This window comes from Carassius carassius, chromosome 38, assembly GCF_963082965.1.
Source record: "Carassius carassius chromosome 38, fCarCar2.1, whole genome shotgun sequence".
NCBI classification, from domain to species: domain Eukaryota; kingdom Metazoa; phylum Chordata; class Actinopteri; order Cypriniformes; family Cyprinidae; genus Carassius; species Carassius carassius.
Genome location: NC_081792.1, coordinates 4,022,157 through 4,039,585, shown reverse-complemented (window position 1 = coordinate 4,039,585; position 17,429 = coordinate 4,022,157). Strand labels below are relative to the sequence as shown.

General features: G+C 42.7%; 11 non-coding genes across 11 annotated transcripts; 6 read left to right on the top strand and 5 right to left on the bottom strand.

Moving 5' to 3' along the window:
• The first annotated feature begins 890 nt into the window (after nt 1-890).
• On the top strand, nt 891-962 carry trnae-uuc (transfer RNA glutamic acid (anticodon UUC)). The gene has a single exon. It is a non-coding gene; the product is annotated as a tRNA-Glu (tRNA).
• Nucleotides 963-2,347: 1,385 nt separating this feature from the next.
• On the top strand, nt 2,348-2,435 carry trnay-gua (transfer RNA tyrosine (anticodon GUA)). Its single transcript is given in 2 exon segments — nt 2,348-2,384; nt 2,400-2,435. It is a non-coding gene; the product is annotated as a tRNA-Tyr (tRNA).
• Nucleotides 2,436-4,051: 1,616 nt separating this feature from the next.
• On the bottom strand, nt 4,052-4,123 carry trnae-cuc (transfer RNA glutamic acid (anticodon CUC)). Its single transcript has one exon. It is a non-coding gene; the product is annotated as a tRNA-Glu (tRNA).
• Nucleotides 4,124-4,286: 163 nt separating this feature from the next.
• trnar-acg (transfer RNA arginine (anticodon ACG)) lies at nt 4,287-4,359 on the top strand. The gene has a single exon. It is a non-coding gene; the product is annotated as a tRNA-Arg (tRNA).
• Nucleotides 4,360-5,358: 999 nt separating this feature from the next.
• trnay-gua (transfer RNA tyrosine (anticodon GUA)) lies at nt 5,359-5,446 on the top strand. The gene is given in 2 exon segments: nt 5,359-5,395; nt 5,411-5,446. It is a non-coding gene; the product is annotated as a tRNA-Tyr (tRNA).
• Nucleotides 5,447-5,551: 105 nt separating this feature from the next.
• On the bottom strand, nt 5,552-5,623 carry trnae-cuc (transfer RNA glutamic acid (anticodon CUC)). Its single transcript has one exon. It is a non-coding gene; the product is annotated as a tRNA-Glu (tRNA).
• A 139-nt stretch (nt 5,624-5,762) lies between these two features.
• Nucleotides 5,763-5,835, top strand: trnar-acg (transfer RNA arginine (anticodon ACG)). The gene has a single exon. It is a non-coding gene; the product is annotated as a tRNA-Arg (tRNA).
• A 1,366-nt stretch (nt 5,836-7,201) lies between these two features.
• trnae-uuc (transfer RNA glutamic acid (anticodon UUC)) lies at nt 7,202-7,273 on the top strand. Its single transcript has one exon. It is a non-coding gene; the product is annotated as a tRNA-Glu (tRNA).
• Nucleotides 7,274-13,175: 5,902 nt separating this feature from the next.
• Nucleotides 13,176-13,247, bottom strand: trnac-gca (transfer RNA cysteine (anticodon GCA)). Its single transcript has one exon. It is a non-coding gene; the product is annotated as a tRNA-Cys (tRNA).
• A 775-nt stretch (nt 13,248-14,022) lies between these two features.
• On the bottom strand, nt 14,023-14,094 carry trnac-gca (transfer RNA cysteine (anticodon GCA)). The gene has a single exon. It is a non-coding gene; the product is annotated as a tRNA-Cys (tRNA).
• A 744-nt stretch (nt 14,095-14,838) lies between these two features.
• On the bottom strand, nt 14,839-14,910 carry trnac-aca (transfer RNA cysteine (anticodon ACA)). Its single transcript has one exon. It is a non-coding gene; the product is annotated as a tRNA-Cys (tRNA).
• Nucleotides 14,911-17,429: the final 2,519 nt, after the last annotated feature.

Here is a 17,429-nt window from a genome sequence, read left to right as displayed (position 1 = left end):
GACTACGGATCAGAAGATTCTAGTTTCGACTCCTGGCTGGCTCGCTCTGTGTTTGCTTTTCTCCAGCTTATTTTGTTGTGTTTTTTTTTTCTCTTCTCCAAAATCCAGAAGAAAAGGCAAATCTTCAGGCATTCTTCTTTTTTTCCAAAAAAGACATATTCTGCACACCCTTTCCGATGTCTAGGGAAGACACGGACATGCTTCGGTATTGCCATTCGTCTCACAAGCACTCCGACAAGCTCGGCGATTAAAGGGGAAATAAACTGCAGGCTGGCAGCCAGTTGATTTTCGAATGAACAATTTCATCGCTACTCTGTAACTGCTTCATTACTTTGAAGGGTGTAATGCCATGTGGTTTTGATGTAACGGGCTTGCCATTTTGAAGCCTTATCACTAATTGCCACCTGGACATTGAGAATAAATTGTAATCTGCATTAAACTGAATGAGCGAATAATCAGCAACTTTGCGGATAAAAAATTGGTCTCACTTTCATTATTAACCTCACAATATGTCAATTTTGTACCTTGACAGACCGATGATAGGCAGATTTTCATCTAGATAACGGTTGCAATGTGTGTTTTCAGATGCATGACACAAGTATTTTCACGTGGACAAGAGCTTAATTACCAGTTCAAGGTATCAATTCAGCAATCACAGGAATCTGCCCAAAAAAACTGAACCCCCAGGGTGAGTAAAAAAAACAGATCCCTTGAATGCATACAACACTATATAATTCAGAAAACCGTCCTTTTGGATAATTCTTGTTTTGCCAAATTATTATTACATTGTTACAGTCGCAGACCTAAAGCAACAGGCCACTACAAGATCCTGCGCCCACACTGACCACATGTATGGAAAGTGCGCCAATGGCCAGTTTAAGGTTTCCAAATCCCATATGGTCTAGTGGTTAGGAATCCTGGTTTTCACCCAGGCGGCCCGGGTTCGACTCCCGGTAAGGGAATGCATGCTCCTTTTTGCTTCCCTCCTCAAAAATCCAGCACATCTTCCTGCCCCAGATGTCGAGGTTCTGTCTAACACTTTGCCCCTTCGATAGCTCAGCTGGTAGAGTGGAGGACTGTAGGTTGGAGTGTTGGCAATCCTTAGGTTGCCGGCTCGAAGGAGGTCTTTTTTTCAAGTGCTCTCCATTTTTTTTTGTTTGGAGCTGGCTTTCTCGCAGCTGTTAGCAGAGCTTGAATTCACAGTCCACAATTGGAAGCCAAAAGAGCTTTCACTGACCGGGAATCGAACCAGGGACAGGGCGGTGAGAGCGCCGAATCCTAACCACTAGACCACCAGGGAGGGGCTGGTGGACTGGTGGGCTGGTGGGCTTACCTCCTGATAACAAGGTGAGAATAAGCAGACAGCAATGCTTGCCACTGTCTCATCTAAAACCAACAACTCTGTAGCAATCAGGGGTCTTTACTATTGGTGGGCCAGTGGCGCAATGGATAATGCGTCCGACTACGGATCAGAAGATTCTAGGTTCAACTCCTGGCTGGCTTGCTCTGTGCTTGTTTTTCTCCAGCTTATTTTGTTGTTGTGTTTTTTTTTTTTTTCTTCTCCAAAATCCAGAAGAAAAGGCAAATCTTCAGGCATTCTTCTTTTTTTCCAAAAAAGACATATTCTGCACACCCTTTCCGATGTCTAGGGAAGACACGGACATGCTTCGGTATTGCCATTCGTCTCACAAGCACTCCGACAAGCTCGGCGATTAAAGGGGAAATAAACTGCAGGCTGGCAGCCAGTTGATTTTCGAATGAACAATTTCATCGCTACTCTGTAACTGCTTCAATACTTTGAAGGGTGTAATGCCATGTGGTTTTGATGTCACGGCCTTGCCATTTTGAAGCCTTATCACTAATTGCCACCTGGACATTGAGAATAAATTGTAATCTGCATTAAACTGAATGAGCGAATACTCAGCAACTTTGCGGATAAAAAAATTGGTCTCACTTTCATTATTAACCTCACAATATGTCAATTTTGTACCTTGACAGATCGATGATAGGCAGATTTTCATCTAGATAACGGTTGCAATGTGTGTTTTCAGATGCATGACACAAGTATTTTCACCTGGACAAGAGCTTAATTACCAGTCGCAGACCTAAAGCAACAGGCCACTACAAGATCCTGCACCCACACTGACCACATGTATGGAAAGTGCGCCACTGGCCAGTTTAAGGTGTCCAAATCACATATGGTCTAGCGGTTAGGATTCCTGGTTTTCACCCAGGCGGCCCGGGTTCGACTCCCAGTATGGGAACACATGCTTCTTTTTGCTTCCCTCCTCAATAATCCAGCACATCTTCCTGCACCAGATGTCGAGGTTCTGTCTAACACTTTGCCCCTTCGATAGCTTAGCTGGTAGAGTGGAGGACTGTAGGTTGGAGTGTTGGCAATCCTTAGGTCGCTGGTTCGACTCCGGCTCGAAGGAGGTCTTTTTTTCAAGTGCTCACCATTTTTTTTGGTTTGGAGCTGGCTCTCTCGCAGCTGTTAGCAGAGCTTGAATTCGCAGTCCACAATTGGAAGCCAAAAGAGCTTTCCCTGACCGGGAATCGATCACAGGCCGTGGCGGTGAGAGCGCCGAATCCTAACCACTAGACCACCAGGGAGGGGCTGGTGGGCTGGTGGGCTTACCTCCTGATAACAAGTTGAGAATAAGCAGACAGCAATGCTTACCACTGTCACATCTAAAACCAACAACTCTGTAGCAATCAGGGGTCTTTACTATTGGTGGGCCAGTGGCGCAATGGATAGCGCGTCTGACTACGGATCAGAAGATTTTAGGTTCGACTCCTGGCTGGCTGGTCTGTGCTTGTTTTTCTCCGGCTTATTTTGTTGTTGTGTTTTTTTTCTCTTCTCCAAAATCCAGAAGAAAAGGAAAATCTTCAGGCATTCTTCTTTTTTCCAAAAAAGACATATTCTGCACACCCTTTCCGATGTCTAGGGAAGACACGGACATGCTTCGGTATTGCCATTCGTCTCACAAGCACTCCGACAAGCTCGGCGATTAAAGGGGAAATAAACTGCAGGCTGGCAGCCAGTTGATTTTCGAATGAACAATTTCATCGCTACTCTGTAACTGCTTCATTACTTTGAAGGGTGTAATGCCATGTTGTTTTGATGTCACAGGCTTGTCATTTTGAAGCCTTATCACTAATTGCCACCTGGACATTGAGAATAAATTGTAATCTGCATTAAACTGAATGAGCGAATAATCAGCAACTATGCAAATAAAAAATTTATCTCACTTTCATTATTAACCTCACAATATGTCAATTTTGTACCTTGACAGACCGATGACAGACAGATTTTCATCTAGATAACGGTTGCAATGTGTGTTTTCAGATGCATGACACAAGTATTTTCACCTGGACAAGAGCTTAATTACCAGTTCAAGGTATCAATTCAGCAATCACAGGAATCTTCCCAAATAAACTGAACTCCCGGGGTGAGTAAATAAAACAGATCCCTTGAATGCATACAACACTATATAATTCAGAAAACCATCCTTATGGATAATTCTTGTTTTGCCAAATTATTATCACATTGTTACAGTCGCAGACCTAAAGCAACAGGCCACTACAAGATCCTGCGCCCACACTGACCACATTTATGGAAAGTGCGCCAGAAGCCAGTGGCCAGTTTAAGGTTTCCAAATCCCATATGGTCTAGCGCTTAGGATTCCTGGTTTTCACCCAGGCGGCCCAGTTTTGACTCCCGGTATGGGAACGCATGCTCCTTTTTGATTCCCTCCTCAAAAATCCAGCACATCTTCCTGCACCAGAAGTGACTTTTTGGCCAGCAGTAGAGCTGCAAGACCGTGATATGTCGAGGTTCTGTCTAACACTTTGCCCCTTCGATAGCTCAGCTGGTAGAACGAGGGAAGGTAGGTTGGAGTGTTGGCAATCCTTAGGTTGCTGGTTCGACTCTGGCTCGAAGGAGGTTTTTTTTTCAAGTGCTCATAATTTTTTTTGGTTTGGAGCTGGCTCTCTCGCAGCTGTTAGCAGAGCTTGAATTCCCAGTCCACAATTGGAAGCCAAAAGAGCTTTCCCTGACCGGGAATCGAACCCAGGCCGCGGCGGTGAGAGTGCCGAATCCTAACCACTAGACCACCAGGGAGGGGCTGGTGGGCTGGTGTGCTGGTGGGCTGGTGTGCTGGTGTGCTGGTGGGCTGGCAGGCTTACTTCCTGATAACAAGGTGAGAATAAGCAGACAGCAATGCTTGCCACTGTCACATCTAAAACCAACAACTCTGTAGCAATCAGGGGTCTTTACAATTGGTGGGCCAGTGGCGCAATGGATAGCGCGTCTCACTACGGATCAGAAGATTCTAGGTTCGACTCCTAGCTGGCTCGCTCTGTGCTTGCTTTTCTCTGGCTTATTTTGTTGTTGTGTTATTTTTCTCTTCTCCAAAATCCAGAAGAAAAGGCAAATCTTCAGGCATTCTTCTATTTTTCCAAAAAAGACATATCCTGCACACCCTTTCCGATGTCTAGGGAAGACACAGACATGCTTCGGTATTGCCATTCGTCTCACAAGCACTCCGACAAGCTCGGCGATTATAGGGGAAATAAACTGCAGGCTGGCAGCCAGTTGATTTTCGAATGAACAATTTCATCGCTACTCTGTAACTGCTTCATTACTTTGAAGGGTATAATGCCATGTGGTTTTGATGTCATGGGATTGCCATTTTGAAGCCTTATCACTAATTGCCACCTGGACATTTAGGATAAGTTGTAAACTGAGTTAAACTGAAGGAGCGAATAATCAGCAACTTTGCCGATTAAAAATTGGTCTCACTTTCATTGTTACCCTCACAATGTCATTTTTGTACCTTGACAGAGTGACAATAGGCATTTTTCCTCTAGATAACGGTTGCCGTGTGTGTTTTCAAATGGATGGCACAAGTATTTTCACCTGGAAAAGAGCTTAATTACCAGTTCGAGGTATCAATTCAGCAATCACAGGAATCTGCCCAAATAAACTGAACTCCCGGGGTGAGTAAAAAAAACAGATCCCTTGAATGCATACAACACTATATAATTCAGAAAACCGTCCTTTTGGATAATTCTTGTTTTGCCAAATTATTATCACATTGTTACAGTCGCAGACCTAAAGCAACAGGCCACTACAAGATCCTGTGCCCACACTGACCACATGTATGGAAAGTGCGCCACTGGCCAGTTTAAGATGTCCAAATACCATATGGTCAAGCGGTTAGGATTCCTGGTTTTCACCCAGGCGGCCTGGGTTCGACTCCCGGTATGGGAACGCATGCTTCTTTTTGCTTCCCTCCTCAAAAATCCAGCACATCTTCCTGCACCAGATGTCGAGGTTCTGTCTAACACTTTGCCCCTTCGATAGCTTAGCTGGTAGAGTGGAGGACTGTAGGTTGGAGTCTTGGCAATCCTTAGGTCGCTGGTTCGACTCCGGCTCGAAGGAGGTCTTTTTTTCAAGTGCTCACCATTTTTTTGGTTTGGAGCTGGCTCTCTCGCAGCTGTTAGCAGAGCTTGAATTCGCAGTCCACAATTGGAAGCCAAAAGAGCTTTCCCTGACCGGGAATCAAACCCAGGCCGCGGCGGTGAGAGCGCCGAATCCTAACCACTAGACCACCAGGGAGGGGCTGGTGGGCTGGTGGGCTGGTGGGCTGGTAGGCTTACCTCCTGATAACAAGGTGAGAATAAGCAGACAGCAATGCTTGCCACTGTCACATCTAAAACCAACAACTCTGTAGCAATCGTGAGTCTCTACTATCGCTGGGCCAGTGGCGCAATGGATAACGTGTCTGACTACGGATCAGAAGATTCTAGGTTCGACTCCTGGCTGACTCACTCTGTGTATGTTTTTATCCGGCTTATTTTGTTGTTGTGGTTTTTTTTTTCTCCAAAATCTAGAAGAAAAGGCAAATCTCCAGGCATTCTTCTTTTTTTCCAAAAAAGACATATTCTGCACACCCATTCCGATGTCTAGGGGAGAAAAGGACATGCTTCGGTATTGCCATTCCTATTTCAATTTTGGACCTTGACAGACCGACGATAGAAAGTTTTTCATCTAGATAACGGTTGTAATGTGTGTTTTTAGATGCATGACACAAGTATTTTCACCTGGACAAGAGCTTAATTACCAGTTCAAGGTATCAATTCAGCAATCACAGGACTCTGGCCAAAAAACTGAACCCCCGGGGTGAGTCAACAAACATGTCCCTTGAATGCATGTAACACCATTTATTTCTGTAAACCACACTGGCCAGATTTAATGAAAGTGGCCCACAAGCTTGTGCCCAGTTAAAGCTTGCCAGTTCCCATATGGTCTAGCAGTTAGGATTCCTGGATTTCTCCCATGCAGCCAGGGGTCGTCTCCCGTGATGGGAAAGCTTGATCTTTTTTGCTTCTCTCCTCAAAAAGCCAGCACATCTTCCTGCACCAGAAGTGACTTTTTGGACAGCAGTAGAGCTACAGAACCCTGATAGATTGAGGTTCCGATGTCTACGGGGAGTCGCGTAACATGCTTCGGTATTGCCATTAATCACAAAAGCTCTCAGATAAGCTCTGCGATTAACGTGGTAATAAAATGCAGGCTGGTGGGCCAGTTGATTCTAGATTGAACAATTTCATCTCTACACTGTAACTGCTTTACTACTTTGAAGGGTGTAATGCCATGTGGTTTTGATGTCATGGGCTTGCCATTTTGAAGCCTTATCATTAATTGCCACCTGGACATTGAGAATAAGTTGTAAACTGAGTTAATCTGAAGGAGCGAATAAGCAGCAACTTTGCCGATTAAAAATTGGTCTCACTTTCATTTTTACCCTCAAAATGTCATTTTTGTACCTTGACAGAGTGACGATAGGCAGTTTTTCCTCTAGATAACGGTTGCAGTGTGTCTTTTCTAATGGATGACCCAAGTATTTTCAACTGGAAAAGAGCTTAATTACCAGTTCGATGTACCAATTCAGCAATCACAGGAATCTGCCCCAAAAAACTGAACCCCCGGGGTGAGTAAAAAAAAACAGATCCCTTGAATGCATACAACACTATGTAATTCAGAAAACCGTCCTTTTGGATAATTCTTGTTTCGCCAAATTATTATCACATTGTTACAATCGTAGACCTAAAGCAACAGGCCACTACAAGATCCTGCGCCCACACTGACCACATGTATGGAAAGTGCGCCAATGGCCAATTTAAGGTGTCCAAATCCCATATGGTCTAGTGGTTAGGATTCCTGGTTTTCACCCAGGCAGCCTGGGTTCGACTCCTGGTATGGGAAAGCTTGATCTTTTTTGCTTCTCTCCTCAAAAAGCCAGCACATCTTCCCGCACCAGAAGTGACTTTTTGGACAGCAGTAGTACTACAGAACCCTTAGCTTCTGATAGGTTCGAACCTACTCATCCATGCTGGCAAGGGTTCACCCTCCGCGGCTAGAGAAGGCAGCTCGAGATGGGTGGAAGTCGGAAGAAAAATTTTAGGATGAGGAGTAGAGAAAATACTTGTACTGTACTCAGGGCACTCAGAGGAATCCATTTATGTACGTTTCATCCCATAATACTGTAGAAATATGCATAGAAAAAATGTTGGATTTTGGTTAATTTCACAACAAGTGGTGCATGTTCACCAAAATGTCACAAACTTTGCCAAGCTGTAACTCCGCCAAAACTGGGCCAAACTGCACCAAACTCGGGTCAGAATAAGACCTACAGAAGGCCCACCGAACACCGCTGGCCCCCATCCATAAAACTCCAGGGGGCGGAGTTATGGCCCCCCACATTTTTGATAGTCAAATGGAAGGAAGAGACCTAGCAAATTGAAACTGGGTGACTTGATAGCACTTGAAGGGCCCTCTCTGAAGCCACCTCCCCCAAGTCGATAGACCACCGGGGGCCAGAGATATGGCTCCGCAAATGCAAAAAGTCCCAAAATTTGACCGGCCATAACTCACTCAAAAAGAGGGGAAAACACCAACCTCTGGTCAATATTAGACCTTGAGGACCTCTATCCGACACCACCGGCCCCAAGTCCCTTAACCCCCGGGAGAAGGAGATACGGTGCCCCAAATTTGGTATCCATCCAATATGAATAAATGGCAAGTGGGATATGTGTGCACCTGAGGTTTAACAAATAGCAATTCTATTAAATTTGATTTAATTAAAAATATGCAATATTGTTGATCAAAACGCCTGCAGTGTACTCAGACATCTCAGCAGAGTCCATTAATGTAAGATCTATACCATAATAATGTAGAATTTCAATATAAAAATGTTGGATTTTGGTTAATTTCATGCACCACATATGGTGCATGTCTACCCTCAATTTATTTGACAGCATATGTGTCCACTTGCAGATTATCAAATAGCAAGTCTATTTAACTTGATTTATTTCAAATGAGTGCAATATTGTTAATGGAAACACCTCTACTGTACACAGCACGCTCAGTAGAGTCCATTTATGTAAGATTTGTCACATAATACTGTAGAATTTGCATAAAAATTTATGTCCACGGGGGCACTACGGAGGTCCCGCTGAATAAATTGTAAATGGACATTTTTTTTTAAAAAAAACCTCCCATTTGCCATTTATTCAGCACACCCTTCCTAATGGTTCCGTTGACAGATACATTTTAGCGATTTCGTGGTTAAAGTCTCAAAGTGGTTAAAGCTGTACTCTGCAAGCTCCGAGGAATCCATTTTTGTAAGTTTTGTCCCATAATACTGTAGAAATATGCATAGAGAAAATGTTGGATTTTGGTTGTCACAAATTTTAGGCAATAAAATAGAAAGTTGCCTATGTGCTGGAATGTACAAAACTGATGACAAACTTATGGTCAGACATACATACAGGGCCTTTCTTTAGAATAAATCAAGCAGGGGGCCTCTCCTCTCTAAGGAGGTATTAAAATTGTAATCATAAGGAAAAGTTTGACTATTGTGGAACCACCCCATATAGTGTATATAAGGAGATACCAAAAAACATTCGAGAAATTTCCTTGCAAGGACTCTCGGCGTTGTTTTCCATAAAATAAAGTCTTTTCTTCTGAGAGAAAACCACTGACTGAGTGTGATTCTTCTGAGAACCGGTAGACGAAACTACATCAGAAACTTTGCGGATTAAAAATTGGTCTCACTTTCATTAATAACCTCACAATATGGGTTAGGCCGTGGGGAAGCAGATTTGCGACCTGGAGGAAAGGCAGGCCCAGCTGAGAGAGCGGAGAGCCGTGCTAGAATCATTCCGGGCTGACGCTCACAAGTCCGGGGTAAGTATACAGCGTGCTGCTAACAGTCCCACCACGTCTACTCTGTGTGTTTCTCTGCACAGGCTCGGTGCACCCAGGACGCAATATTCCCAGATGTCCTTCACTGCGACGCCGGGACACCACGGACCCTGGGTGCATCCACAGCAGAGGACGCGAGCCGGGTCCCGGGCGACGACTTTTCCCCCTCCTGCCTTCGACATCTCCATCCGGAACCGCTTCGCTCCCCTCCGCGAGACAGGAAGCGACGCTATGATCATCGGAGACTCTATCGTCCAACACATAATTGTTACGTTAGCCGAAGGTAGAGTGCACAATCATTGTTTGCCTGGTGCTCGTGTTCTCGATGTTTCTGCGCAGAAACCCGCGATCCTGAAGGCCGGTGAGAGCCCCAGAGCGGTCGTGCTTCACGCCGGGGTTAACGACACCACGCTGCGGCAGACGGAGACGCTGAAGAGGGACTTCAGCAGCCTGATCGAGACGGTTCGCAGCACGACACCCGCGGCGACGATCATCATGTCAGGACCACTGCCCACGTACCGACGAGGACACGAAAGGTTCAGTAGACTTTTTGCTTTAAATGAATGGTTGTTGTCATGGTGAAAAGAACAGAAACTGCTATTTGTTAATAACTGGAATCTTTTCTGGGAGCGTCCTAGGCTGTTTCGCGCTGATGGATTACACCCCAGGAGAGTCGGAGCGGAGCTGCTCTCTGACAACATCTCCAGGACACTTCGCTCCATGTGACTAGTAAGACAATTCTCAAATAACTATTATGATGAGTTTTGTTCCACCCGCTTAAATGATAAAAGTACTTGCGCTGTAAAAACTATTAAGACTGTGTCTGTTCCCCGAATAGTGAGGTCAAAATATAATGTAGAAAATATCTTATCGTAATTAAACCAGAAAAATGTAAAGTAAATGAACAAAAACAATTTTTAAAGTTTGGGCTCATAAATATTAGATCACTCACACCCAAAGCAGTTATTGTAAATGAAATGATCACAGATAATAGTTTTGATGTACTGTGCATGACTGAAACCTGGCTAAAACCAAATGATTATTTTGGTCTAAATGAGTCTACTCCACCAAACTTCTGTTATAAGCATGAGCCCCATCAGACTGGTCGTGGCGGAGGTGTTGCAACAATATATAGTGATATTCTCAATATTACCCAGAAAACAGGATACAGGTTTAACTCTTTTGAAATACTTCTGCTAAATGTTACACTGTCAGACATGCAAAAGAAATCTAATGTATCTCTTGCTCTGGCTACTGTGTATAGACCACCAGGGCCGTATACAGAATTCCTAAAATATTTGCAGATTTCCTCTCAGACCTTCTAGTTACAGTTGATAAGGCGCTAATCATGGGAGATTTTAATATTCACGTTGATAATGCAAATGATACATTAGGACTTGCGTTTACTGACCTAATAAACTCCTTTGGAGTCAAGCAAAATGTCACCGGGCCCACTCATCGTTTTAATCATACACTAGATTTAATTATATCGCATGGAATCGATCTTACTGCTATAGATATTGTACCCCAAAGTGATGATATTACAGACCATTTCCTTGTATCGTGCATGCTGCGTATAACTGATATTAACTATATGTCTCAGCGTTACCGTCTGGGCAGAACTATTGTTCCAGCCACCAAAGAAAGATTCGCAAATAACCTGCCTGATCTATCTCAACTGCTATTTGTACCCAAAAATACACATGAATTAGACGAAATTACTGACAACATGGGCACTATTTTCTCTAATACATTAGAAGCTGTTGCCCCCATCAAATTGAAAAAGGTTAGAGAAAAACGTACCGTGCCATGGTATAACAGTAATACTCACTCTCTCAAGAAAGTAACTTGTAGTCTTGAATGCAAATGGAGAAAAACTAACTTGGAAGTTTTTAGAATTGCATGGAAAAACAGTATGTCCAGCTATAGACAGGCTCTAAAAACTGCTAGGGCAGAGCATATACACAAACTCATTGAAAATAACCAAAACTATCCAAAGTGTACTATCCTAGTGTACTGGCAAATTATAGGCCTATTTCAAATCTTCCATTTATGTCTAAAATTTTAGAAAAAGTTGTGTCTGCTCAATTGAGCACCTTCCTGCATAAAACTTATCTGTATGAAGAATTTCAGTCAGGTTTTAGGCCCCACCATAGCACAGAAACTGCACTTGTTAAAATTACAAATGACCTGCTCCTTGCGTCAGATCAAAGCTGCATCTCATTTCTAGTCTTACTTGATCTTAGTGCTGTGTTCGACACCATAGTTCATGACATACTCATAGATCGATTACAAAACTATACAGGTATTCAAGGGCAGGCTCTAAGATGGTTTAGATCCTACCTGTCCGATCGCTACCATTTTGTTTACTTAAATGGGGTGTCATCTCATTTATCATCAGTAAAATATGGAGTGCCACAAGGATCCGTCCTAGGTCCCCTTCTATTTTCAATATACATGTTGCCCCTTGGTAATATTATTAGAAAATACGGAATTAGCTTCCACTGTTATGCTGATGATACTCAGCTATATATCTCAACGAGACCAGATGAAACTTCCCAATTATCTAAGCTAACAGAGTGTGTTAAAAATGTAAAAGATTGGATGACAAATAATTTTCTCCAATTAAATTCGGATAAGACAGAGATATTAATTATTGGACCAAAAAACACTACACAGAATCTTGTAGATTACAATCTGCAACTAGACGGATGTACTGTTACTTCCTCTACAGTCAGAAATCTGGGTGTTATATTAGACAGCAATTTGTCTTTTGAAAATCATATTTCCAATGTTACAAAAACTGCATTCGTCCATCTTAGAAACATTGCCAAGCTACAAAACATGTTATCTGTTTCTGATGCAGAAAAGCTAGTTCATGCATTCATGACCTCTAGACTGGACTATTGTAATGCACTTCTAGGTGGTTGTCCTGCTTTGTCAATAAACAAGCTACAGGTAGTCCAAAATGCAGCAGCTAGAGTCCTTACGAGGTCAAGAAAATATGATCATATTACCCCAATTTTACAGTCTCTGCACTGGCTACCTATTAAGTTCCGTATCAGTTACAAATTATTATTACTTACCTATAAGGCCCTAAATGGTTTAGCTCCTGCGTACCTAACATGCGTTCTACCACGCTACAATCCATCACGCACCCTAAGGTCACAAAACGCTGGACTTTTGGTAGTTCCTAGGATAGCAAAGTCCACTAAAGGAGGTAGAGCTTTCTCACATTTGGCTCCCAAAACCTGGAATAGCCTTCCTGATAATGGTCGGGGTTCAGACACACTCTCTCTCTGTTTAAATCTAGATTAAAAACACATCTCTTTCGCCAAGCATACGGATAATGTATCTTTTAAATTGTGAGTGTAGTTGCCTCTGATCAAATATGCATTTTTATTCTTTAGCTTGGGTTAAACTAATTTTACTTTGTTGGATCAGCAGCTATGCTAATGATGTCTCTATTTTGTTTCTATGTTTTGCCATGGGATTTACATCCCGTGGTAACTAGGATTTACACAAGCTCCAGTCTGGATCCAGAACACCTGAGAAGAGATGATGCTGACCCTCAGAGGACCCCAGATGATCCTAACCTTGAATCAACAAACAGAACTAACAATTATTGCTACATGTGTGACTGCATTATATAATAATAACTATTAATTAATAATATTGATAGTTCATCGTCTAGCTGACTACGTCTTGTATTATTATTATTATTATTTTTTATTTTTTCTAAAATCCTGTCAAACGTGCACAAACTACTAGCTACTACTAAATATTGTAGAAACATAATTTTCTGTAAAGTTGCTTTGTAACAATTTGTATTGTAAAAAGCGCTATACAAATAAACTTGAATTGAATTGAATTGAACATATTCCTAACATGCCAAATGCAAAGGGGGCATCCAGATTTGAACCGGGGACCTCTTGATCTGCAGTCAAATGCTCTACCACTGAGCTATACCCCCACAGACTCCCTGGATCATAGCCTCACACAAGATGACAGACTCACTTTTGAATAAAGTTTTTGGATATGACAAGCATGCCAGATACAAAAAAGAACCTCTCGAGAGGATGTGCCACTGAGTTACAATCACATACAGAATCTTTCTATATAGATATGTTTGCACTTATTCCTAATCTGCAAAACCGGGGACCTCTTGATCTGCAGTCAAATGCTCTCCCACTGAGCCATACCCCCAAATCTTTGCAGAAAAATGCTCTTTCATTGAGCCAAACCCCCACAGACTTCTGTGCTTAGAGCCAAAGATTAAGTTACATCCTACGGTTCAACAATATCAAACATTGACTGCTTCACGGTAAACTCAAGTCTTTGGTTACTCCCTATCAGAATCAACAACTCTACAACTCAAAACTTCCAAATAAGACAAGTCCAAAGGGGCACCCAGATTTGAACTGTGGACGACTTGATTACAGACTCACTTTGAAATCATGTCGTTGATTATGTCAAGCAAGCCAGATCCAAAATTTAGACCTATTGATCTGCAGACAAATGCTCTGTCGTTGAGCTATAACCCCGTACTGCATGAGCACAAACCACAAAAATGAACTTATGTCAAGGATTTGTTTATTCCTAACATGCCCAAAGGAGGCACATGGAATGAACCTGGGATTTCTTGATCTACAATCAAACGCCGTGCCATTGAGATATAACCCTGTACAGTATGAGCACAAAAAGTCAGGAAGATATGGCTACACATATTCCTAACATGCCAATTCCAAAGGGGGCACCCAGATTTGAACCAGGGACTTCTTGATCTGCAGTCAAATGCTCTACCACTGAGCTATACCCCCACAGACTCCCTGGATCATAGCCTCACACAAGATGGCAGGTCTCAATTTTGAATAAAGTTTTTGGATATGACAAGCATGCCATATACAAAAAAGAACCTCTCGAGAGGATGTGCCACTGAGTTACAATCACATACAGAATCTTTCTATATAGATATGTTTGCACTTATTCCTAATCTGCCAAATCCATAAGCGGCACCCAATTTTGAACCGAGGACCTCTTGATCTGCACTCAAATGCTCTACCACTCAACTATGCCCCCACATCTTTGCAGATAAATGCTCTTTCATTAAGCCATACCCCTACAGACTTCTGTGTTTAGAGCCAAAGATTAAGTTAGATCCTACGATTCAACAATATCAAACATTGACTCCTTCACTGTAAACTTAGGTCTTTGGTTACTCCAAATCAGAATCAACAACTCTACAACTCAAACCCTCCAAATAAGACAAGTCCAAAGGAGACACCCAGATTTGAACTGTAGACGACTTGATTACAGACTCGCTTTGAAATCATGTCGTTGATTATGTCAAGCAAGCCAGATCCAAAACATAGAAATATTGATCTGCAGACAAATGCTCTGTTGTTGAGCTATAACCCCGCACTGCCTGAGCACAAACATCAAAAATGAATTTATGTCAAGGATTTGTTTATTCCTTGCCGTACCTTTGAGATATAACCCTGTACAGTATGAGCACAAAAGGCAGGAAGATATGGCTACACATATTCCTAACATGCCAAATCCAAAGGGAGCATCCAGATTTGAACCAAGGACCTCTTGATCTGTAGTCAAATGCTCTACCACTGAGCTATACCCCCACAGATTCCCTGGATCATAGCCACACACAAGATGACAGACTCACTTTGAAATCATGTCGTTGATTATGTCAAGCAAGCCAGATCAAAATAGTAGACCTATTGACTTGCAGACAAATGCTCTGTTGTTGAGCTATAACCCGTACTGCATGATCACAAACCACAAAAATGAACTTATATCAAGGATTTGTTTATTCCTAATATGCCAAGCCCAAAGGAGGCACATGGAATGAACCTGGGACTTCTTGATCTACAATGAAACGCTGTGCCATTGAGATATAACCCCATACAGTATGAGCACAAAAAGGCAGGAAGATATGGCTACACATATTCCTAACATGCCAAATGTAAAGGGGGCCCCCGGATTTGAACCGGGGACCTCTTGATCTGCATTCAAATGCTCTACCACTTTTTGCAGTCTTCCGGTGGCACTGCTCTGTTTGCGCTCCCGGGCACGCTGTTTACTGCGATCGTCATTTTGTTTGTTAGTTGTTTTTGTTTGTTTGTTGGTTGCGTTGGCTTGTATGTTTGTGAATGTGTTGCTGCGCTGTGGGAACGTGAAGTCAACATGGCAAGATTTATTCATTACATATATCTTGTGTTGCTCATTGTCGGAGTATGTGTACCATGCCAAACTTATTCAGCGGGCATCCAGGCCCAGCATCTTACTACCTACACCCGAGATGCGCTGCTGGCACTCCGACCGTCCCATCTTCCACCTGTGGATTTACCAGCCTGCGTGAGCGCTCGGCCAGGGTGGTCGAGGAAAAGGGGTCGGCGCGGTGGAGCGCATCAGCGTTTACGATAGAGAGGCAGTAAGCCTCCTCTACCTTCAATGATATTATGCAACGCAAGATCACTTCGAGCTAAAATAGACAAACTTCGGATTAATACCAGAAAATGCTCTGAGTATCGCACCTCAAGTTTAATGGTGATCACGGAAACGTGGTTACACAGGGATATCCAAAACTCTCTGATTGACATCGATGGATTTTCACTTGTCAGGGCAGAGAGGACTGAACAATCCAAAAAAACGAAAGGTGGCGGCATGGCTGTGTATGTAAGTAACAACTGGTGCAAACAGTACACAGTTAGGGAAACACTTTGCTGTCCGGATGTCGAGATTTTGCATTTGACTATGAGACCGTTTTACCTCCCAAGGGAGTTCGGAAGTGTGGCCATGTGCGTTGTGTACATTCCTCCCAGCGGGAATGCAGCTAGGGCCGCAGCTTGCATTGCTGACTGTGTACACCAAGAACTGCAGCGCGCTCCGGGCGCCCCCGTGTTTGTAGTGGGCGACTTCAATCACTGTAAACTTGAATTAGCACTCCCTGGGTTTGAACAATATATCAAGTGCAGCACACGTGAAAACAAGACTATTGACAAATGTTATGGCAATGTTAAAAATGCCTATTTAGCCAAACCAAAAGCCCCATTGGCCAATTTAGACCACAACGTGATTCACTTAATTCCCATCTACAAAACCATGCTGAAACGCAGCAAGCCACAAGTGAAAACAGTCAGTGTGTGGTCTGATGAGGGGATAGAAACACTAAAAGGATGCTTCTTTTGTACAGATTGGAGTGTGTTTCACAACACAGGTATTGATGTTACAACAGAGACAATCACAGACTTTATAAATTATTGCACGATTTATTATTATTAATTTTATTAATTTATTTTATTTCATAGGGACAATGCTCATTGATCAACAGACAAGTTACTTGCTGTAAACAAGCCAGAGTTAGCTACAAGTGCTAGTTTCCATCTGTTGTCCCTAGCCAGATCTTAACAGGCACCCTAAAATACAAAAGTCAATAAAGATACACTAAAATACAGTAGCAATGTAATAAATACAGCAGAAATTTTAAAACAATATGGGCATACTCTCAAACAGACAATATGTTGTTCACATCATCAACCCTCAACTTAATTACAGTACAAAGTAGATACAGTATATGAACAAATAATAAAAAAATATACATACATACCCTGTGGTGCCCCCGTGCTGATGGATTTGGGGTCTGAGACTGCCTTGTGTACTTTAACATATTGTGTCCTATTAGTTAAAAAGGAGTAATACCGTTCAACAATAAAAGAGCTTACACCCATATTTTTAAGTGTCTCAAGTAAAATACCTGGCTGAATCGTATTGAAGGCCGAACTAAAATCTATAAAAAGTAAGCGTGCGTAGGCCTTCGGGTCCTCCAAGTGCTTAAGGACTAGGTGGGTGATGCTACTTATAGCATCATCTGTACTCCTACCCCGTTTATAGGCAAACTGCCAGGGATATAACTTTTTGTTAACCTCAGTTTTTAAAAGAGACACCATATATTTCTCAAAACACTTGATTACAATGGATGTCAATGCTACTGGTCTAAAATCATTGTTCTCCTTGGGACAGGGTTTCTTTGGTACTGGAATAATAACAGTCTTTTTCCATAGGGCTGGGATGATGTGAGAGTCAAGTGATCGCTGAAAGATAGGGCACCAGGCTGGAACAAGCTCCTCCGCACATGCAT